Below are 19,759 nucleotides of genomic sequence, written 5' to 3'. Positions count from 1 at the left end.
TCAAGAAGGCCTTGCGACCCCCTGTGATGCTTTGGCGACCCCTAGTGGGGGTCCCTACCCTCAGGTTGTGTTGAACTGATATTACAGAGACCCCATTTGCACCTCACTTACATCTGCTATTAACATGCAATCTATATCTTCTCACATTATTTGGATAATGAGCTCTGATTTGCATTTACACCTCATTATCAGGATTCTGCACACATAGTGATCAGTATTCAGTATGGAAGGTATTAGCAGACTTGTGTCTCTTGTCCCGGGAAGTGTTGAGGATACTGTCAAGGGACCGCTATGATGTGCGAGGTGAGGGCAACATGACAGAATGGTGGAAGGAATCTGAAGGCTAAATAAAAGACAATTTTCACAGCAGCCATTTTGATTTGCAGATTATTTCCAGTTAATGTTGATCAAAGATGAGTTTTCCTGATAATTTCAGGTATTATGTATTTCTTTTGTATTTTCACAATCATACAAACTGAATAGGCTTCTTTCTTTTGACATATTCTGTGGTTTTCACTCTCTTGATTGTTTTAACTGCATGCTTTTCTATTACAGGCTATTTCTCAGAGAGTGAAGGCTCTGGGAATGTCCCTTGTGTTCAGATCTTCAAAGTTTGTATCTTAAATAATGATCTAAACTTATTTCATTCAGTTTTCTTCACAGAAATGAACAAAATGCTGAGATCTGAGAAGGACTTGTGACCCCCCCCCGGCAGCTTTGTCGACCCTTAATGGGGGTCCCGACCCCCAAGTTGGGAAACCAGTGATGTAGCAGAGCCTTTCCAGTGAGCCAACATGCACAACAGCAGCACTCTGACTTTGTTTGACCTGAATGGAACAGAACCTTAATTAGTACCGTTGGTAAGACGTGTTTACTATTTCATGTCAAAACAGCTGCTGTGAAAAAGGTCTAAAATAACGGAAAGTAATCAAGTTACATTACTTTAATATTGTGATTCTTGGATTAGGTTAGTGACAAAATGTTTTAACAGGTAATTACTAATTGTATCAAATTCCATTTTCAAAGTAACCCTCCCAACCTCAGCTGGAAATATTTACATTACTTTTGAAAAAACTGGATTTTAATCGTTGTAAGTCTGAAGTTTGGGGAGAAAGGACACAATTCTAGTATTATATTTTATAGGGAGGAGCAGAAAAGTAATATAACTAGAAGTATAACTAATTACTGTGGTCAGGGAATAATAAGTAAAGTAATACTATTTTTGAAAAGAGTAATAAATGATATTTTTTGAGTCACTAGCCCAACACTGGACATGGATGTTGTGTAGTCTGATCCTGACATTGATCGAACTACAGGGAGTAAATTCTGAAACCTGTGCCGCTGTAGTTTCCTCTACTTTACTATAATTGCACAGGCTTCTATGGATTTTCTTCTCAGTCCTCTTTGTGTTGTGAAGCTCATAACCTTTGCAATCCCTGCCTGAGTTGTATCAAAGTCTCTCCTGGATGGCTGGAGTGGATTTAACCTCTGAAATCAGCGGGAGATCACAGCCTTCAGTGGGATTCCCCAGGTCAGTGTGTTTCATGAGAAGAGCAGGTGTTCTTCATGTTCTGTGTTCTTTGCGTTTAAAGACGACTTTTATCTGCTTTGCAGCTTTAACGCCTGATCAAACAGGACTGCTTCTGTCTTATGTTTCTGGGGGGAGTTTTTCTTTTATTGTTTTATGAAGCAGATCACGGTGCAGCCCCTTTGCACAAATCCTGCTGCACAAATGTGGTTTGACTGATTGATTATCAAAAGTTGTGGCAGGCAGCCCCCTCAGCTTCAGCCAATCAGTATTCAGCTCTAGATCTGACCTGTCAGCATATGCTCAGCGGAGGCGTCGGACATTTGATCCGCCTCCATGGCAACTGAAGATTCCGACATATTTAGGCGTGTTGGGAGGATTTGGGATACTCCTGTGTGTGTGTATATGTGTGTGGGAACCTGTGCTTCTCACAATGGGTTATAAATTCAGGAGACGCCCTCTCAGGCCTCACTTATGAAGGCACACTTATAAACACACACACACTCTCACAGGCCCACGCACCCTCCCACACATGCACGTGTCCACATGCACGCACACAAACCAGGTGACCCCAGAAAGAAAGAGTTCAGGCTGCAGATGTCTGCTTGTAAGAGGTGGTGAATATGTGTGTGTGTTACCCCCTGACCCCAGTATACACCCTGCAAACACACACACTTTCGCCTCCTGTCACCCTGACTAACCTCACTGACGCACAAAAGCCAACCACCCCATAAAGCTGTGGGGGCTTTGTGTTTTTCTCTGCTTCCTGTCTGGGTCAGTAGATCCCAACAGAACCCTTGTTGAAGGTCCAGCTCTTTTGTTTTGATTTCACACTGATGACTTTGAGTCATTTATCTTTAGACTTCATTTGCCAGGTGGTTAATTAGGCATCTATGCTCTCTTTTTTTGTCGCTTGATTTTTTATTCAATTCAATTTAGTTGAACTAAAGCAAAGGCAGAATGAGTTAAATTGCTATCATTTCTGCAAAAATAAAATTCAAAATCCCACCTTTCTGTTCATATACATTCATTCATTCATATTCTCCTTAGAATTAACTGTAATGACTTCCACTTTCCCCATTAGTAGCAGCCTAAAGGTGAGAGAAGTGAGCTTGTAACCTAAATTAGTTGGTTCAAACCCCCCCACATGGCAGGATAAATCTGGGTGGGAAAAGTGAAAAAGCAGCTTTTGACTCACCCTCATTAGCACCACTGAGATGCCTTTGAGCAAAGCCCTTAACCCCAGCTAGGGTTAAAGAAAAAAAGCACCATCTTCAGGTCGAACTTTCAACAACATGTCCAATATGTTAGTTTATGACTATAACTATAACTAACTAAAGACATTAGACAAGCCTAACTAGACTGCCAACACACTAAACTAAGATAATGAACATGCACACCTGCTAACACTGTCATTGTGAGCCTGTTAGCATGCTTATGTTAGCATTTAGCTCAAAGTGTACACCCTCACTTCAGAGCTCTATCTGCTAATGGAAATAATGAAAACAGAGATGTTTATTAATGTAATGGATTACTGCTTTAAACAGAAAACAAACTACCTCTCTTTTTTTTCTCACATAGCACACATACATCACATACAGCAAGGGTTCTCAACCAGGGGTTCGGGGACAAAGTGTGGAATATTTTAATTTAATTGACTTTAAGTTGAGAATGTATAAGAATAACAATTCAATTCAAAGGTTACAGACAGTTACTGGATAACAGAGAGTACATCTGTAACATCTAACATAAGGTCAACATATGAAAGTGTACATATGTAGTGTATCTCTCTCTCTCTTCCTCTCTTCTCTTCTCTCCTCTCTCACAACACACACACACATCAACACACACACACACACACACACACACGTGTGAATAGTACTCATAAATACAGCATCAGAAATACCCACGTACATGTGTTGCCTATAAATATTCAGAGTGTTGCTGTGGGGGAATATGCAGGGTCACAGTGACGGTGTGAAGATAATAATGAGGGTGTATGTGTGTGTCTGTGTGCAGGTGTGTGTGTGTGTGTGTGTGTGTGTGTGTGTGGGTGTGTGTGTGTATTGTGATGTGCTCATTTGTGAACTGTAAACCTTTATCTTGTGGGATCGCCACGAGGCAAACAATCTCTACCACTATAAGCACACCGTACACTGTGCTGTACTGTAGTTCATCATTAATGTTTTATTCTGCTGACTCTATCATGTTGATCAGTCGACTGCTTCCTGTAAGTGACACTATGAATTATAATTAAAGTTTAAGAGTAACAAGACGTATTGGTTCCACACATAAAGTGTTATATGTATATTTTAGGTGCACTCTTTGCAGTGGAATAAGGGCAACCAAAGTGTTAGAGGCTCTGTTCTTTCATCAGTTTCAACATGTGATTGCATTACCCTTTAATTTCGCAATACTTTTTAAATATTTTACAATCAGAAGATCTGTAAGATGGCGAGTTAGCTTAAAAAGTAATCTGAAGAACTCCTGAAAATAAAGAACTAACATTACAAGACGAGAGAGAATATACAATCCCTGGAAAACACTAGGACCTCCTTTCCTAGTGTTCATTTCCGCTGGCTGCAAAAAACCAACATAACGCCAAACTCGAAGCTTCAAAGCGGTACTCGACAAACCAATGGGACGTCACGATAGGCTCACACTTGGCTTAAACCCTATAGGGTTGATTATATACTGATTATATACTGTAGTATATAATCATGAAACTCTTTTAGCTAAAAACCCCTCCTGCAACCTGTAATCAGTCAAACATTGCCCCTGTGCAGTGTTCATTAGCCTGGTTACACGCTGCCCTGCATATTTCTACATACTTTGAACAACCAATCTCAACAGTTTCAAACCCGCTGCAGGTTCGCCTTTGTTAGCCGTCAGTCCTCTGGGGGTTAATGACCTAGAATCCGTCATCTTCTAATCCTCGCTGAGATGAAAAGAGACATTGTTTACATACATCTGCCTTCAAAGGGGAAGACGCCCAAATTAGAAGCAGCAAGTCAAACAGTATGCAGATGAGGCAGCTGAATGGGGTGAATAGACGGCTCCCGACTGGAGGGGCGCATGCCTTCACCCTCCTCGCCAGTCATGTCCTGTGGGGTGAGGATGGGGAGGGTGGATGTGGTAGGGAGCAGAGGCAGGTGCTGTCTCCCTCCCCTGCAGAGCTCCTCCATTGTGGTTCCCTCACAAAAAAGGACAGCTGTTGTGTCTCGCACCCCCTCCCAGGGCTGGCTGTGTGTGTGTGTTGTGTGTCTGGATGTTTATCGGAGTGTGTTTTATAAAGTTCATGTTTGCTTTCAGCAGGCTGTTAAAGCGCAGAGGCCTCAGCTGTTGGATGGATCTGGATCCCTCTTCTGGAAGAACTGTGAGTTTTCTTACCATCTCACGGCCCTTTTCTGTCTCACTTTGCTGTCTTACTTCCATCTACTTTCTCTCATTTAACTTCTCCCTCATTCATTTTCTCGACCTCCACGACTTTTGTTTTCTTCCTGCCACTATTCTTCCACTGTTTTTACATTGTAAATTCAGTTTAAATTGAACTTTTTCTCAGAGGCAAAGCTGCTCAGGAGTAATAAGGAATCTCCATACACGAGTTAAACTGCACCTTTAGACTGAAAACAATGTTAACCTCTGGTAATAAAGATGAATAAACTCTCTTATGTATGGTACTCGTGTTGTAGTGCCTGGAGAAGTGGGTTTACTCCTAATTTATCCCCCAAATTCTGTTTTTTAAGCTGCCCGTGCAGCAAAGGATGAGTGTCCTGTATTATAAACAGTGACATTTTCAAATACTTTTGCATATTTAGCTCACACAAAAATGGGCCAGTAGTATTTGCACATTGTCACTTAGCTCAGTGTTTCATTTAGCCACATAGAAGGTGCAGACTTCAGTCAGACAATCAGTAGCTCCTAGCCTACAGAGAGGTGAGAAAACGACCTAATTATACATTTTAGGTGAAGTGTTCCTGATTCCATACTCCATCCACTCATGAAAATTGGACAACTATATCATACCTTTACCATCCTAGGAAAACAATTCAACACAACACTCCCATCATAGGTGATTCAGAAGTGGGTATACTCCACATACCTGCGTCTGCACTACACTAAAAAAACAAGTGATTCTCTACCTGTTGGAAATGTAATTGTAAATATACCTGTTGTATGTAATGAAAGTGTACATAAATAGTCACATTTCAGATTCATTACTGAATAGAAGTTATTGCCTTTTGTTTATTAACCAGAACTTTTTCTTCAACTTTGTTGCCATTACGTTAAACCCTGAACACCAGTTCTTTGGCTCGACCCACCGACTTCAGTTAACAAGCTAATCAGTTAACCTCCATTTCTTTATTTAACACAGTCTCTCCTCTGATGTTTCAACTCACATCTTGCATGCTATTGCTAATATATTAACAGTTTATTTACACATCCAGCAGCAGATTAGCATTAGCATTTGGTGCTTTGCAGAAGTGATGTGATAATACTTGCAACAAGCAACCCCCTTTTCACATTACATAATCCTTCGATCAACAGCAAAATATTGATTAGTGTAGCTTAAATAGTCATTGGTTTTGCACCAATCTGTCTCTTATTCAACCTGCTCTAGCACCTCCAAAACCTCATTATTCCTTCCTCTGTCTACTTTATCTCTTCCCCCCCCCCCCCCCCACTCAGATCTCCGTTTTAAAAAGCTTTAGGGGTAACAAGCGTGTCCGGGGGTTAAGATGAGCCCCCTGTGTGCCGACAGTCTGCCCCTTTGTCTCCTCCTACAGCCCAGATGCCTCCGTTCGCCCCTCCGGTTTGTCGGAATGACCACATCGGCATCACAGGAATGGCACCAGGAATTCTTTTGTGTTGGTCCACTTTAGCCTCCCCCATGCTGGCCGCCACAGTCCTCTCCTCACCCCTGCACCCCGTTAATTTAATCAGCTCAGGGTTAAAACACGCAGCTTCAGTAAGAACTTCATTGTTTGTCACAAATCTGAGCAGACAGCTGATGGGGTAATGGTTACATGTCTGTGGGAATGTGTTTAAGTCTCTGCGTGCTTTAAAGTTTTATTGGTTTGAGTGAAAACACAAACTTTTAGTCATTTTTCTATATGCATTATTTGGGGTTTGACTGCCCAGTCACAAGGAAAGCAGGGTTTTTAAATAAAATCACATGAATTCACAAGTTATGTTTGATCATAAACTAAAGATTTGTCTAGTAAATTCAGTTAATCACCAGTTTCACCTTCTGTGGGGAACACGAACGTGTGATTTAATGGCAATCCATCCAATAGNAAATCACAAATATGAACCTCATAGTGGCGGAGCAGACAATCAAAACTGGAGGGAAAACAAGACACAAGATGAGTATTACCAAAATAACATAGGAAATAGAAAAAAGAAGTAAACCCAAAACCACAACAGACCCAGACAACCTGTGGCCTCGTTCAGCCACTTGTTAGCAACAGACTTTAATACACTTAAAAACTTAAAATATTTTAAGCTTGTGAAGCACAGACCTTAAATAAGTTATCTAACAAAAAATATCATTCATTCATCATTCAAAAGGTTATTGATTTGGATATGAGGAAACAGGAGGCGCAGAAACTTATTTCAAGGTTTTATGACTCATTAGGGGTGGCTGTGGTGCAGAGGCAGAGCGGGTCGTGGTGCCACCATGTCGAATATCCTTGAGCAATATATGTGGAACCCGAATTGCTCCCGATGCTGTGCATCGTTGTGAATGTGTATGAATGCATTAGTTTTCTGTTCGATGGCCTTTGCCATCACTGAGTGAATGTGTGTGAAGGTTATAATGTGGCACGTGTGTAAAAGCGCTTTGATGGTTGGAAAGACTAGAAAGGCGCATTACAAGTACAGGTCCATTTACCATTTACCATTCCAGCAGCACTGTGTTAAAGTGTCTTGAAAATAAGCTCCTGGACCCCTAATTAAGTAGATTTTGCACTGTATGACAATAAAACACTGTATATCATCTGTACATCTGTTTACAGTGAGCACTTCAACAATGGGGATCTGATTTAAGACCCTTAGTGTTGTTATACCAAGGGGGGATTTATATTACATTAATTTGATTAACACAATATTAGATCAAATGCTATTACCGTCAAGGTTCATTACATTATTATTACATTACCAGCTATAACAAAGCTGCATGAGACTGTGAGCTAAACGGCTGTAATGTAAGAGTACACATGCAAATACCACTCACATTTTCATTTATTCACAACATTAAATTCCCTGTCAGAAGAGCATCATTGTGTTAAATGTTTCGATGAACGCTGTCACTTTCAGGACTTCAGTACTCGCTGCATCTGTCAAAACACCAATCCGCCTTCCAACCACGTGTCCACGGCAGCCTTCATCCACCGCTGTCCCTCATGATCATCTCTGACAGCCTGCTAGTTAATGTGTAAGTGAGCTTATAGCCCAACAATAGAATAGAACAGCTCTAAAAAAAACAAAACAGCAGTACTCAAACTAAGAAGTGTGTGTATCGGAGCGCATGGTCTTTCTTTTGATGAATTGATTTTTGCCAGATGTCATACTTCCCCATGTGAACTGATGAATGGGTGATTAATGTGGCAGGGATACGGAGCAAATCAATTTCTGGTGACCCGCCTTGTAGCGGTGACCCAGAAGGCAAGGCACGTGGGAGTTATAAGGGGGGTGAGGAGGAGGGCAGGGACCCACTGGGAGCTGCACCTGCACTGTTGGATAATTTACATTTTAAAATGTATTGTTTTTATTGATTGAACAGGAGTGTCTGTTTTAGTCATGAAAATGTGTTTCTTCATACACCACCCACAAACTCTCTTCGGATCAATCTTGAATCCATCATCCGTTATTACCCAGTGGTCAGTGCATCGAAACAACTGTGATCCTTTGAATACAGTCTTTACCAGAAAAATGACAGCATTGGTAATTTGTTCAAATGCTGATAATGACCTACAAAGATTTACATTTTACTCCTCTCTCTGAGTAAGAAAGGTTGAAGCAGCACAATGTTCCTACATTGGTGCCAAACCTCTGAGGGGAGGAGGTTGTGGCTGAAGTGTTTGTCTTCTAGTCACTGATGGTTTCTTTTAACCATGAAGACAATCTTTCTCCAACCTTAACCGATCATTCAACCCGAAAATAAACGTCAGAAGTTGCAGGCAGGGGTACTACACGTGTTCCTTTTTTACAATTGTACTTCTACTGCCATAGTTTGGGGTTTTCTTGAGTTATTTCCTGTTTTATTATGTAATTTTCTTTGTGTTCCTTTGTTTTTGTGTCAGTTCATTTTGGTTTTGTCCCGTTTACCTGCCTGTAGGTTCTTCATACATTAAATCGCTGCATTCGTCCTGCTGCTGTGCTGCATCTGAATCCAATCCTGAGTTTCCTGCGTTATAACAGGATGAACAAGGGAACGCAAAGACGAAATACGCAGGTGTGGGGAAGGATAATGAGACACAGGTGATGATAATTAAGGTGGGGCAGATGAAACTGGAGGGAAACAGACAAGATACAAGAGGAGGAAAATTACAAAATAAAACAGGAAATAACTCAACCATGACATCTTTGTTATACTTTTGAGCCAGTAATCTACTTTTTACTTCACTATTTGCCCTTTTATACCTTCATTAAACAAAGTCTGCTCCAGTGTCTGAATTGGTCAAAAAAAAGGTGCCAGTACCTGAATACCTGCCATTTTTATCAGTTTTAACAAGGACATATTCAGCACTGTTTTTCTTAGCATTTAAGCTAGCTATGTGTTTACACAAGGACACATTTACGTGGCTGTTAGTCTACTTTTTTACAACAACTTATTCCTCCCTACTCTGTCTCTGATTGCCTGACCCTGACATGTAAAATCTTGTTTGTGAACAGATTTTAGGAGAGAAATAGTCAACGCAGTAACAGAATCTGGATCCATATCTGACCAGCACTGCCTAGTTTGACACTTTGATCTGAGTTTGGTGCGTTGAGCTGGACGGACTTACTGAGAATGAGCTGTCAATCAAGGTAGCCCCGCCCTGAAGAATACCCTGCTTTATGGTCTGTTTTACTCTAAATGGGAACATAATGTGAGGAGCTCTCCTACTGCAGATGCCAAGTTGCAGCTTCCTGAAAGAAAAATAAGTACCACCTGTCTTTTGTCATGCGATGATGATGGAGCAAAGAAGAAGAGGCAGCTTCCAGCGACAATCCCTGGCCACATCTCACTTTTTATACCAAAATCTAAAAGACAACAGTTCGATGAAGCGCTTGCTCTGCCTCCTGAGATAGAACAAGGTGGGTAGTTTTTTTTGAAGCCTGACAAAACAGCAGCTTTTACTTTTTTCAAAACAAATTCAGGTTTGAGAAATATGAAATTTAACTAGTGTGCCGCCATCTGAAAATGCAGACTGACTTCTGCAGTCCGGGGAGCTGAAGCATTGAGGCATTTACCTCTTCCCTCCTTCATTAACTACCATCAAGGTGCCCTTGAGCAAGGTGCTTAACCACCCACTGCTGCTGTGCATCTGCTCAGTGGTCAACAGCTCACGACTCTGGCTGCACCGGGCAGATCCCAGATGTAGGTGTTTGTGTATTAATGGCTCTAATGAGCATCAGCATCACAGAAATAATCCACAGCTACAGGCTGTAAACGAGCTCATAAACTGCACACACTGTAAAACACATACAGTCTCTGAAGCTGCTGTTTTTTTAATGCCTCCAGATATTTTACTCTCAGTTTAGGCTCGTGGGAATTTATTTATTAATGTGATCATGCAATAATCAGCCATTGCTAATAGACAGTGGGCCCACCAGACAGGAACTCAGGTTGGTATTTATTTATTTATTTTTTTGTATTTTTTTTTAAATTTGATTTATTTATTTTTTTAATGTTTAATGTTTAATGTTCTCTCTCATTTACCTGCATGTTTTCACCCTAAAATACAGTATAATGGTACATAACACACTTAACATGACACATAACACATAACACACAAAGATACAATGCATACTTGTTACATTAAAGGAATAGTCAGACAGTACACATATATGTTCCCTTTTCAAGAGCTGAATGATAATATCGATTCCACTTTGCTCTGTGTTTGCTAATGGAGCTGCAGCCAGGACCTGTTAAGCTTAGCCTAGGTTAGCATAAAGCCTGGAAGCAGGGGGAAACAACTAGCCTGCTCCCCAAATTCAAAAGTACGCCTACCAGCATCTCTTAAGCTCACTAATTAACACAATGGATCTTGTTTCACTTTGTTTGTTTGGTTGTAACTACCTAGTTCCTTTAACCTACATAAATTTAAACCAGTTTATCTACTTTAATTTTCATAACTTATTTAATCAATATATTGCACCACTGAAATTATTTGTTGCCTGTGTGTTTAAAAAAAGTTATTTTAAACTGCACTAATTGATTTTTTGTTGTTGCTTTGTTGGTCTTCTGACCACCTGGGGGCAGCCAATAATTTACGCATCCAGCAGATCTTTCATTCCTCCTCCTGAGGGAAATATACTGTAGCTGCAAAATGCTCCACTATGTTCAGCAGCTAGTTGATAACTTTATTTGTCTACCCTTTGGTGCTGAGCAGTGGGTTTATACAATCTTTTTCACTGCTCTTTAGCCCCTCTCCAGTGGCTCCCTGTGGCTTTGGCAAAAATCTTATGGAATAATTTATCATTAAGCCTAAAGTGATTTTTATATTCTCCAATTGTTAAAATGTGTCGCCACTGAATAAAAACTTGGTATGCTTGCTCTGCGGCAAGAAATTAGCATTGTAGGGCTCAAATATGGAGCCAAAAGTAGCTGTTTTGATCGTAAAATCTCCTGATTTAAACCCAAAATATAAGCCAAAAGATGTCAAAGTGCTGCATAGAGATGTAAAACTGTAGCATTTTTTATGTGTTTGTCATCAAGCGTAACACATTGCACATATTTGATTATGTTTTATGGAACATTGCATCCATTGGAATAAAGATATCGTCTGATGGACCAATTGTTGTACTGTTATACTGAGGCGATGAATCATCAAATTTGACACTGTCTTTACATTGCAGTCTATTTTTAGAACAGAGTCCGTTCTGTGTTCCCCTGTTAGCACTGGTCACTGTAACACTCTCCCTGTCCTGTCAAGACTTGGACTCAAACACTTCCTCAGTGTGTCCTCTCTTTCCACTCTGCTGCTCCGCCTGACACAAACCAAGAGAAATGTACACTGTGAGAGATGATTAGTGCTGTCTCTCTTTGTCTCCCCTTCGCCTCATGGCCAGAGCCCCGCCACGGCTGTTCTCCACAAGGTTACAATATGGAGACGAGCTGGTTTATCAGAATTGCTTCATTTTTCATGGTCAGTAAATTCAACAATTCACCTCTTAAATCACTCGTACGTGCCAGCAATCTGCTTGTAGGAGTGGTTACTGAACATGATGCATGACTCTGACTTTCTTGTTTGATTTCAGAACAATGAAGCCTAAATCTGAATGAATTTGGAGTTAAAATAAGTTACCAGAACTAAGTGAAGTAAAAAAAAAGTAAAAAGGGGGTTAGTAAAAAAACTTTTTTTACGTCTTCCATATAAATTGATGTGTAGCATGGTTAATTTACTTTACTTTTAATTTACTTTTGTTAAGGTTTGAGGCACAGGTGTTTTGGCATTCAGTATACAAAAGGTCCATAAGCTGCCACAGGACCGTCATGGACTGCTTTGCTTTAAAAATACATTTTTGGGGCATTTCTTCTTTATGTCTGTAGACTGTTTTTTTTGCTGATTGTCAATAACAGGGAGAAAAGCATTGTGTTACCTTTTCACCTGTGCCGTAGTCAAGACCACCTTAGTCGATTCCAAGACCAGGACTAGTATGTATGTTTTGTTGGACCCCGGGAAGAATGGGAGCTAATGAGGATCCAAGAAGAAAGAAAGAAAGAAAGAAAGAAAGAAAGAGAAAGAAAGAAAGAAAGAAAGAAAGAAAGAAAGAAAGACCGAAACAGAAAAAAAACAGAATGGTTTCAGGCATACAATTGCAAGTGACACTGATTGGCCGCCTGGTAACCGTGGTTACCAATTTCAATGCCTGTTCCCGTTTTCTGAACAAGAAGCCTTCGTCAATGGTTTACTTTTGAAGGAGGAAGTTACTTTAGAAGACTAGTTAGAGAAGAGTTCAATGTTGCAGACAAGTTTGAGACAGTAAAGAAAAAACTACAGTGCTGCCTTTTAGTGGTAAAAAGTTCTATGAATGAAACTCACGCCAAACAGGTAACCTTTTATAGCATTGATGCTAATTATCAAACCTCAAAGACTCATATCTACTCATTTACAAATGGTAACAACCAAGTTGAAACAAACAAATTACAACAAATGTAAACAGTTAAGTGGGTTTGCAAAAAATGGAAGAAAGGTTTACAGTAAGAATATAAACACTTTCTTGGATAGGACCAATGTGAGGTGACAATCGGAGCACTTCAAGGTTTAGTGGGGAAGAAACTCTTGTTTGAATCATTAGAGTAAAAGATGAGCAGCTGTGTTAGAAAATGTCTCAGTAAAACTACAACTTACTTCAGAGAGTTCAACCACAATATGATTTCCCAAGAGACAGTTTGGTGAGAAACATCCAATCACTGAGCTTAAACGTCTTAAAAGCGCAAGACTACACTTTCTAGAAACCTGATAAAACATTTAGCAGTTTGAATCAGTTCACTTTCAGATTCTGGGTCGGTTATAGAGGAATTCAACGACTGTATTATGATCCTGTATTTTTATTCAGCAGCTGAGGCTCATGGATATAATAGTCTACAGAGATGTGTGTCATATCCAACTGGAACATAATTAAGATGATTAAAACTGATGGACATAAAATAAACCTTTACTATTCTTAAGATAACCAGGAGACTCCTGTGGTTCAATGTTGGGGAACATGGAGCATTTTCACTCATTTACAGGAGGGGTTTTATAGTCGTAAGAAAAGAGAATGTCTGCAACCAGTGACTATACTAATCTATGTCTATGCTCCAATACACATTATCTTGAAAAAAAGAGTAAGGCAGAGTCTTGGTTTTATATATAAAAAAATAATTCAATGCTGTATTTTAATGAACTCTAAGAAAATGAGCCTTTTATGAGTCAATATCAGACAAAAATGATGAGATGTAGATTTTGGCAGTGGAGGGTGTTAAGGAGGTGAAGAAGAACCCTTCGTCTCTCACCTCTCTCCTGATGTTGTGGTTTATTATCTCACTATTCTCCCTCTTCTCCCTCTCTGTCTCTCTACCTCTACTCACCCGCTGTCCTCCATCATAAATTCAGGAAGATTAATATTTCATCTGCCACTTCACAGCGCGCTCCGGCAGCGTTGGGGAGGAAGCGGGGGTGCCTCATTAGTCACGTGGTCTAGTGTGCAGTCATCACTCACGTGTTTTATTATGCTAACAACATAAGAGAGGAACATTCTGCTCTCTCATTACGCTCATGGTGGGTTTAGTGAGGACACTGTATGAAATGGTTTTGGTGTTTTCTTTGTCTATTCTGATGGAGGCTCCTGCGTATAGGAAGCAAAAAAAGTTCAAGATGACACGATTTGAATATGAATTAACTTGATTGTACAAATGTTTTTGACAAAGTATGAAACAAACTTTTGCATCCCTTATGTAAACTGTAGAAAAACATAAAGGCAAACACAGACAGCCTGATTAAAAGAGTGGAAAAACAAATGTTTTCAAGTGTACTGCCTTTTGCAATTAAGCAATTAACATAGCATAACAATGCTCAGAAGACCCAGATCTGTGCCCTGCTGAACACCTATATTGGAGACTCTGGATTGAGGGTGTTTGCCCTGGACCGACATTTAGAACAGCAACATTTCAGGCTGAAATCATCTCAATCTCAAGTTATTTCAGGGAGGTAACTGCTGTGCCTCACTCTCCATAATCACAATCCAAACACACCCTCCTAATTAGGCAGTCTATTTAAGCTGCAGTATTGCAGCCTGTTTTGTAAGCCCCACCTCCACCCCAGCATCCACCTGCGGGCTCTTACTTCAGGATTTAACATATTCACTCATTACTCCTCAATACATCTCAATAAATCTGCAGGGAGTGATGATGTCAGAGCCTGGATGCCAAACTCAAACTATGTTGTACTGCTGCAACAAATCTCATGAGTTGTCTGACTGAAACATACATATGCATATATACATATAACATGTGGCAAAAGGAAAGGCACAGGTGTAAATACTGAAACTGGTCCTGGTATGCCATCCAAATTTAGCTCAAATTTTAACCAAACTTTCCAGAAAAAACTAAATGCACCATTCACTACTGTTTACTGTGTTGGTGGTGCGGCTACTCCGGAACAGAACTCCTCAGATTTTCATAACAATCTTGTAGGTTGCACTTTGGGAGTTGTAAATTCTCACCTTATGTTTTTATGTACACAGTCTTGTGCCTCAACTGTGAGCTAAGGAGCTTAAAAAGTTCCTTGGAGCTGCAGCAGAGTTGGGGATAATTCCTTGTTGCTGTAGTCATTTGATTCACTGTTAAATTAAAAATAAGGATTAGTGGAGCTTTAAGGGCCACTTCAACCTTCAGCTCAAATAAAAACATAACAGGTTACAGGCAGGACGTCCAGTATCAGGCAGCGATACAGAAATGGCCTCGGCTGCTCACATGTGAGGAGCCGGGGAGGAGCGGATTGTTCTCTGTAATTGAGTTAACCTGGAACATGAGAGTGAGGTGTTATGTTGAAGATGGAGAGGCGAGGAGGAGGAGGAGGAGGGGGAGGAGGAGGAGGCAGTGTGAAAGGCTACATTAAGGGTTTTTGTATCCCAGGGAATGAATCAAAAAATCAATCTCTCCTCTTTGAGACAACAACAATGGAGGAAAGAGTCACTTATTTCATCATTACGAAGCCAAGGTATTTCTCCGATGGGCCAAGAGTCAACTCTACACCAATATTATTCACTGATAATGTAGGCCTGTAATTAAATTTTCAACCCTCTCCAAATATTAAAACACATTATGTTTTGTTACTATGGTAACGTGGATTCTAGGCGGTACAGTGACTGTTATATCACAGTATTTATGTTTTTATTTTTTAATGATGGCACAGCGGTCTCTTAATTAGCAAGCAGTGATAAACAGCTCACTTCACAGGGTACATTATGTTTTTATATTTCAGAGGAAGGAGAACAAAATAACACAAAAATATATAGTCTGTATGCCACATTCAGGGGAAATTGGATAAATGGGATTGTTATCACAATTAGCACACAGGATAGATGATGTAGTTCAAGTAAGTATTGTAGCCAAATATAAGACCACACTGATGCATTTATATTTATTTATTCTTGAGTGTAGTTATGAAAATGTTTGGTTTGTCATAAGACATTTTATATCTGATAACTCATGGTGCAGTTTAGGGAATGATCTATAGACTTATAATAGATGTCTACTGGACAGAGGCCACATAACATTAATACATAGACATGTACATGAACAAAGTGTCGAAGATAAAGTAGTTAATATGATATTTAAGCACTAGTGAAAAGCTCAAAATAACAGGTAGAGTGTAGAACTGAATACTGAATACCTGTGAGCTAGTGCAAATTTAGAAAAATATTCATGGGGTGGCGAAAGGGTGGCTGAAGGTTGAAGTGGACCTTATAGCTCCACTAATCCTAATTTTTAGTTCAACGATGAATCAAATGCATCAAATACAGCAACAAAGAATTATCACAAACTCTGCAGATCCAAGGAGCATTTTAGACTCCTTAGCTCACAAGACTGTACATAAAAACATAAAGTGAGAATTTACAACTACCAAAGTGCAAAAGACTTTGTAGTGGGCTCAGTTTTAAAGTTAGAACATACTGGCTAACACATCCATTGGTGCTAGCATGTCGGGAACGGGGCTTAACAATACTCCAAAATTAGGCTGAAGTTTGGCGATTGAAAAACTGACATGGCTTGACCTCTGACCTCAAGATATCTGAATGAAAATGGGTTGTATTTGACTATTTCTGCATACTGGGGTCCATGCCACTCCTGCATTAGTCATCGTCCCTCTTGTGCCACCCCAGTCAAAGAGTCTGGAAACGCCCCTGAGTAGCAGCAGCAGTTTGGTGATTTAAAATTGCCAAAAAACTGAAGTGACTGGACACATACAAGTTTAGGTTGGTAGGTTGGGGTTGGCAAATCCTGCTCTGAAGGGCCCTAAAGAGGCTTGGGGCGGGCCCTTCAGTAAAAGCAAAAGCAGCAGCATGAGTAGTAATTGTAACTGTAGTTTTTTACTTGTGGTAGATGTAACACTATAAAACATTAGTCTGGGGTCACACTGTTCAACCTCACATCACATTCATCACATTTTTTAACCACTTTGTCCTCAACTAACAGATAAGCAGTGCAAATTTGCAAATTGCAAATTGCACCGCATGATATCAGTAAAAATGATATCTAATTCATTATTTATAAAGGACAAGTCATATGTGCTATGTGCTTCTATGTGAGGAGGAGCAGGGAGACAGTTGACCTGGACGACCCCCCTGTGAGAGAGCAGGGGTGGTCAGTCAGCGCCATCCAGTGGTGGAAAGACAACACTGCACCCTCTGTCAACATTAAGAAGTAGGTGTTTTTCTTGTCCTTGTCTCACTTTCTGGCGAATTAATCTCAATTTAAAATGAGTTCAGATCAGTTTATTTTTGTGTGGATGGGTGGCAGCCTGGCATGTGTGCATGTAGAAAAGACAACATCAATCCAGTCGCTCTAGATTTCTATTTTTGTCTCTTTGTCCATTGTCTATCTCCCAATCATACTATGTCTTTCTCTCTATCTTTCTTTCTCTCTTTCTTTCTCTCTCTTTAACTTTTCTCTTCATGTAATCTCCCCCCTTTTTTTTCCCATTCTCTTTCACTTTTGATCTTTCTCTCCCTGCCTTCTTTCCTCACCCCTGCCTCTCTCACCTTTTTCTTTCTTTCTTACCATCTTTTATTCTACCTTTCTTTCTCTTTCTTTCATTATTCCTTCTCATTTTTCTTCTCTTTATCCCTCACTCTTGTCTCTCAGCCTCTTCCTCTTTGTTCCTCTTCACCCTCACTCCCTGCCTTATCTTTATCTCTGTTCTTTCCCTACATGACCTTCCCAGCCTCCTGTTCCTCCTCCTCGTCCTCCTCCGCCTCCTGCTCTTCCTCTTCCTCCTCCTCTCTCAGTATATATATATATCAGAAGCACTCAAGCACCTCCTCAGGCTGCAGAAAGACCAATTCATTAAAAACACTAATAACCCTTTCTCTACTGGGAGAGGGAGCATTTTCTTCCTCATACATTATTAATGTAGCACTGTATGATTATTTGCAGGTAGTGTGTGTGTGCGTGTGTGTGTGTCATTCCTAGCCTAACAAGTTGCTGCTTTGAACAGATGTGTGTGTGATAGTGATTTTCACTCAGCGGTGCTCATTAAGAGCTGACCAGCTGAGAGTGAGTAAGTGAGTGAGACGGTCACTGAGTGAGATGAGTGTGTAGGGTAGTTGTATGTCATTTGCATGGTAAGTGCTGGCCAAAGTGTGTATGTGTGTGTGTGTGTGTGCGTGTGTGTGGTAGCTCATTTGTAGCTCTTGTTAAGTGGCAGCTGAGTGGACCCCGGGGCCACTCAAATGCATTGAGGAAGAAATTAAGTTAACAGGTTAATGAAAAGGTTTTCTGTTCCTCACCAGTTCCCTACAGTTTTCTCTTTTGTTTTTATGCACTGTTTGAATATAAAACAGCAAATGCGTCATATAAAATGCGTTGTGTTCCCCAAACTCTGACAATCATTAAAACCATCATTAAAATTACATAGACCTGCTGTGCATGTAACTAGAAAATTCAGTAACAAACCCTCAGTCAAGGCAACAACAAAACAAACAAACAAAATGTTCAAACCGGCATTAAGGGGTGAGATATACAGGAGGGAAGCAGTACAGGCAGGTATGTGGTAACAAAGCAGTGAATGGATGAATGGCAGAAAGTAGAAATGAAACAAGGAAGGAAGACATCAAACAGTGTAGCACAATACGTACTGAGTATAGCATAATATCCTTCCTTATGATAGTTGAAAGTGTGCAACCAGTGCACAGCAGACGTTATAATGCAGCGGAGAAATGTAGGTGGAATTAGTACTTTTTGTTAATTAAATAATAAAAATGAATGAAATGACATGTAGCTGTAACCTATTGTTCATGCTGGCTTACTTTCATGGCTTAGTGCGACACTTGAATAAAATAGAGCCATCATTAATGCTATTAATTACACCTGTGAATTTTCTTACTATGACAAGTCAAAATGTCTGCTGTGAAAAATTACCTAATTACCAAAAAATACTCTATGCTCTTGGGAGTTTTAGACTGATCTCTTGTTATTTCCATTTCAAAACAAAGAGGACATAAAAACGTATCCAGTTACTAAAGGGTGGCTGTATATAACTACTTGTATGTCACTATAATTAACCTGAAAAACAGGGGACAAAAACAAGAGGCGGAGCAACAGTTTTACTGTCAGACTCCAAACAGAAACTAAAAGTCTGTCAGAGTAAGAAGAGTGCTGTAGTTGAGACACATCTTATTAGTTCTTGGTAAACAGCAAAACTTCCAGTTCACCGGGTCTTTCTTAACTACAAAACAGATCCCCTGCCGAACACAGGTGAGTCCAGTGAATAATACATTGTGTTTAAACAACCAGCATTAACACATACTTGAGCTCTGCTCAGACAGGGTGTGCCGCTTTTGTCATGTAAAAAATTAACTTTCACAGCGTGCCTCCGTAACATTCTAGTAATTATAGAAACAGAGACATTTTTAAACATGTAATTTTGCTTTTTCCACTCGGAAGTACACCCGGTGTTTTGTAACTACACAGCAGAGCCAAACACTGGTGAGTACAGCAGATAACATCTACTGTGTTTAAACAACCAGCATTAACCCTTGAGCTGTGCTCAGTCATGCTTTTGTCATTCAAAAATGAAAATGGTCAAATTATGTTTTCACTATGTGGAATGTAGCTATAATACAATACAATATAATAAAATGTTCAATGTTGTAATTAACATTCTAGAAAAAATTGTTTGGTATTTTTAATCCAATTTTTTAAAGTATTCTGTAATTACAGTTTTGCTTTTTCCTTTCATTGTATTCTTATTGTGTAGATATGGCTGCTGCCAGCAGTTTGCTATCTGAAGATCAGTTTTTGTGCTCCATCTGTCT

The 19,759-nt window shown here is 39.9% G+C and overlaps 1 protein-coding gene across 1 annotated transcript in view; it reads left to right on the top strand.

Annotated features, from left to right (window-relative positions):
- LOC118336872 (E3 ubiquitin-protein ligase TRIM21-like) overlaps positions 1 to 19,759 on the top strand; it is a 100,757-nt gene that overhangs the window by 79,399 nt on the left and 1,599 nt on the right. The window lies entirely within an intron of this gene.

Source organism: Morone saxatilis, unplaced genomic scaffold, assembly GCF_004916995.1.
Source record: "Morone saxatilis isolate NCDOM2014 unplaced genomic scaffold, NCSU_SB_2.0 Contig3, whole genome shotgun sequence".
Taxonomy (NCBI): Eukaryota; Metazoa; Chordata; class Actinopteri; family Moronidae; genus Morone; species Morone saxatilis.
Note: the sequence above shows the minus strand (reverse complement) of the source record. Positions and strands in the feature narration are given on the sequence as shown.